The sequence below is a fragment of the Elephantulus edwardii genome, unplaced genomic scaffold, assembly GCF_000299155.1.
Source record: "Elephantulus edwardii isolate Elephantulus edwardi_28Jun2011 unplaced genomic scaffold, EleEdw1.0 scaffold00011, whole genome shotgun sequence".
In the NCBI taxonomy this organism is placed as follows: Eukaryota; Metazoa; Chordata; class Mammalia; order Macroscelidea; family Macroscelididae; genus Elephantulus; species Elephantulus edwardii.
In genome coordinates, this window is record NW_006399761.1 from 25,970,744 (window position 1) to 25,976,059 (window position 5,316).

Below are 5,316 nucleotides of genomic sequence, written 5' to 3' on the forward strand. Positions count from 1 at the left end.
AAGGCTGCCACGAGGTGTCCTGTCTCTCTCACATCCCACTATATTCACCCCTCAGGAGCCTCCACTCCATACTCTATCCTGGGTCAGTCTCTAGACTGGCGCACCATTGAGTGCTTGGGATTTTTTGTCCCACCTCCATGTACACATTCTCCTCTGTGTGAAATCCAAAGAATTCACATTTCTTAATTTATGTCCTAATTTTCCAAGAGTATGCCAGGGATGTGTCCTGTCTCTATACCTTTTCAACCTGTATGCAGAACAGATTATCCAGGAGGCTGGGATCTATGAGGAGAAATGTGGGGTCAAGATTGGTGGACGATTTATCAACAATCTGCGATATGCGGATGACACAACCTTGCTTGCTGAAACTGAGGAGGACCTGAAGGTCTTGCTGCAGAGGGTCAAGGACTGCAGCCTCCAATATGGATTGAGGCTCAATGTCAAGAAGACAAAGATTCTCACCACTGGGCCAATTGGCAGCATCAGGATGGATGGTGAAGAGATTGAGATTGTACACAGCTTTAGTTTGCTTGGCTCCACAGTCAACACTCTTGGCACCAGTAGCCAGAAAATGAAAAGATGTATTGCCATGGGAAAGTCTGCTGTTAGGGACCTCTCCAAAGTACTGAAGAGCAATGGTGTCTTTCTGGAGACTAAGGTGCATCTGATACAGGCCATGGTCTTTGCAATCACTTGTTATGCATCAGAGAGTTAGACAATGACTAAGGAGGATAAAAGGAGAATTGATGCCTTTGAGCTGTGGTGCTAGAGAAGAGTATTGAGGGTGCCATGGACTGCTAAGAAAACAAACAGATTCATCCTGGAAAGGGTCAAACCGGGCGGCTCCTTGGTGGCAAGGATTCGGAGGCTCCATCTAACATACTTTGGACATGTTTGGGAGTGTGGCAGCTCCGAGACTACAATCTTAATGTACCCTTTGAACTTGGCACAGAAGCCATTTGGGAAGGTCACCTTTCAGTGACATAATAGATTGCTGTTGTGTGTGCTGTCAAGTTAGAATCGCCTGATAGCTGACCCCCCAGTGGGTCTTCAGAGGCACTTAAATCACATAAGAGGAGATTGTACATCCTTCTCCTTTGGAGCAGCTGGTGGATTTGAACCACTTGCCTTCAGGTTGGCAGCATAACTCCTTACCACTAGGCCACCAGAGCTTTCTAAAATAATAGATGAGCTTATACAGTAAAAAGGGAACTCTGGTGCCCTGGTGGGTGAGGAACTGTGCTGCCATCCCAAAGGCAGGCAGCTCAAATCTACCAGCTGCTCTGCGGGAGGAAGATAGGCAACCTCCTCCCACACACAATTTACGGCCTCTGAAAACCCACCGGAGCGTCATTTATGAGTTGGTTCCAATTTGATGGCACATAACAATTGTTGTTGTTGTTGATTGCCTTCAAGTTGAGTACGATCCATAGCGACTCCCTGAACAAAAAAGGCCTGAAGCCTCTCTACAACTATCGACATTTATCAAATTTCACAGTTTCTGGAGGTATGTTATTTAGCAAGTGGATGCCTCTCCTGCTTCCAACAACAATAACATGTAATAAATCACTTAACTCATGAAGAATATATCCTTTAATAATGAGCTGTATGATCAAGTAGTCAATGTTTATCCGGAATTAAAAACGAGGCAGAAATGAAATGAGATTTATGTAAAGAATGAAAATAATGAGACTTCTGATACATACTGGAAACTGTGCTTAAAGTTAGGAAACAACTTATATAAAAATTGTAAAATGGGAACCCAATATGCTGTCCAAACTTTCACTTAATACATTTTTTTCAAATGTCATGTAGATAGAAATACATCCTATGAATGTTGTTATTGTAATGTGTCATTAATTTGCTTATGATTCATAGTGACCCTATGTACAACCTGCTCTATCCTGAGCCAAACTCACTCTCTCTGACACATCTACTCCCATTACCCCAGTCACTGAATCAATCCATCTCATCCAGGGTCTTCCTCTCCTGCACTGTACCTCCACACTTCCAAAGCATGATGTCCTTCTCCAAAGACTGGTCTCTCCTGGCTATGTGCCCAAAGTGCGTGAGACAGAGCTTCAAAATCCTAGCCTCCAAGGAGAAACTTGGGTTACACCCTTTCCAAGACAGATCTATTTGCTTTCTTGGCAGTCCATGGTACATTCAAGACTCTTCTCCAGCACCACAATTCTTCTTCTGTCATCCTTCCTTATTGTACAGCTCTCTAATGCGCAGCAAGTAATAGCAAAGACTATGCCCTGGATCAGGTATACCTAGTTTCTAGACTGACATCGTTGCTTTTCAGCACTCTGAAGAGGTCCCTGAAAGCAGATTTTTCCAATGCAATTTGTATTTTGATTTCCTGACTGCTGATGTTAAGAGTGTTGATTGTGGAGCTGAGCAAGCTGTCATTGTTAACAACCTCAATTTCTTCTCCATCTATCATGGTGCTGCCAACAGGCCCGATGGTGAGAATTTTGTCTTCTTGATATTGAGCTTCAATCCATATTGAAGACTACAGCCCTTTGCCTTCTGCAGCTAGCGCTCCAGATCTTCTTGAAGTTCAGCAAGCAATATTGTATCATTTACATATAGTAGGTTGTTGATGAGTCTTCCTCCAATTCTGATGTCCTCATAAAGCCCTGTTTCTTGAGTGATCTGTTCTGTATATAGATTGAAAAGGTATGGAGACAGGAGGCATCCCTGACACACTCCTTTCCTGGTTTGGGGTAGGGGTTAACTATTTAAAGGGTTTTTCTTCCTGGTTTGATTCCTTTTTCTGAGATCACCTGTGGTTGATGGAGAGAGATAAATGTTGCTTCCATATACGGAGATCACCTCCTGCTGTGATCTTTCCAGACAGAAAGCAAAGCTGATAAGGGAATGGCTCATAACTCTTCCTCCTTGCCCCTCCACTCCCCTAAGAAATCTTAGCTTCATTTGACAAAATAAGATTAGCCAAATACATTTAGTACCTGAAGTCTGTTGAACACACAGATTTATAGCATTTGATAGGAAGAATAACTGTGGGGTTGTAGGGATTACAGCTATAGTAAACACACATTCTAGACCACCATTAGTAGCACCATGGCCAGTCTCTGGTGAATTGCTATTTATATATGAAAAAGACATTTTTTAAAAATGTTACTTTGAAAATATAATTCACACACCATATGATTCCCTCATTTAAAATATATAACTTAATGCTTTTATTTTTTAAATATACTTAGTTTGCAACTATTATGGATTAAGTTGTGTCTCTCAGAAATATGTATGTAAATCCTCACCCCTGTAATAGAGCTTGGGTTTGAGCATGAGGAAGATAATGACAGTGGTGCAGGATAGAGCAGGGTTCAGATCTGTTGTTCATAGGGTCATTATGAGTCATAGTGGACTTGAGGCATGTAACATCAACAATGTAACTGTGGTTATAATCTTCCTTGGGGATAAAGTTTCTTTACTTTGCTAATGTGTCAGAATTAGTGTAAGGCGTATTTCACACCATCTATTAAAAGAGCAGATTGAGCAAACAAGGGAGCCAACAAGGACAGGTCGAGGAAGCTAGATGCCACACCCCTGGAGAACCCTCGGGAACTAAGAATCTGAAGAGATCTGGACCTGCCCCTACCAGAAGCAACAGAGAGAAAAATCCTTCTCCCACAGCTGGCATCCTGAGTCCTAATTTCTATTAGAATATTTCTATTAGAATCAGCACTGCCTCTCACACTATGGGAAAATGTTTGTTAAAACCACCCACTTGTGGTGTTTCTGTTACAGCAGCACTAGATAATGAAGCCAGCAGCCACCACCACGATCTGTTTTAGAAGAATTTCATTGCTATGAAAAGTTATCCTCATACACATGAGCAATTGCTTCACGCTTCCCTTAAACCTTCAAGATTTTAGACAGCCGCTTAGGCAGTTTATTTTTTTTGTCACCATAGATTTGCATCAGAGAGCAGAAAATGACTAAGCATGACAGAAGAACTGATGCCTTTGAGCTGTGGTGCTGGAGAAGAGTGTTGAATATACCATGGACTGACAAGAGAACAAATAAGTCTGTCCTGGAGAGGGTGAAATCAAGTCTTTCCTTGGAGGCTAGGATTTTGAAACTCTGTCTCACATACTTTGGTCATGTAGCCAGGTGGGACTGGTCTTTGGAGAAGGACTACATGGTCAGAAGGGTGGAGGGACAGTGCAGGAGAGGAAGAACCCTGGATGAGATTGATTGATACAATAACTAGGGCAATGGGAGTAGGTGTATCTGAGTAAGTGAGACTGGCTCAGGACAGGGCAGGCTTCAAAGCTGCTGTACATAGGGTTGCTATGAGTCACAGGCGACTTGATGGCACATAACAACAACAAAAATTTGCATATTCTAAACATTACATAGGGAGTTCTGGTGGCTTAGAGGTAAGAAGTCACACTGCCAATTCAAAGGCAGGCAGTTCAAATCCACCAGCTGCCCACAGGACAAAGATGGGCAGTCTTTTCCTATGTGCTCTGTTGCCTTCGAAAACCGGCTGGAGAGTCAGCTATGAGTCTTGCCAGTGCATAACCACAGATGTTACACACGAACGGAATTATCCAGCCTGAGGCCTTTATAACCAGTTTCTTTTATGCAACATAATTTAAATCAGGTTCACTTACACTGCAATAGATGCCAATACTTTCTTCCTTTTGTGGCTGAATATTTTTATATGAGTATTCCACCTTTTGTTTATCTACTCATCAGACAATGAGTATTTGCATAATTTTCTGCTTTTACAAATAATGCTGCTGTCAACATTTACATGCAGGATTTTATGTGGACATATAATTTCATTTATTTCATCTCTGTAACTAGGAATAGAAATGCCAATTCATTGCCTAACTCTAGGTGTAACCTTTTGAGGAACTGGCACGGTTTTCCAAAACACGTATATCCTTTCCTGTTCCTAATAGCAGGGTATGAAGGGTCTATTTGTCACACATCCTTGACAATGTCTGTTATTATCTTTTTGATCATAGCTCTCTGAATAGTTAGGAAGTAAAATCTCATTAAGGTTTCCATTTCTCTGACGGATAATAAATGTTGCATGTTCTGGACAAGGATTTATTGGCTAATTGAACATCTTTTTTTGGAGGAATATCTATTAACAATTGTATAATTTTTTTTCTTAATTTTATAATAGTTCAAATCAGCCTGTTGGTTCATTTTAGCTCTTTCACTACCAAACCTGGGGGCAGGGACTGCTCCAGCTTCTCGGCCTTCTCTTTGTCTGTAATGACCTGCTGCACTGAACCTTACACTTCACATTATTCTTTTTTTTTT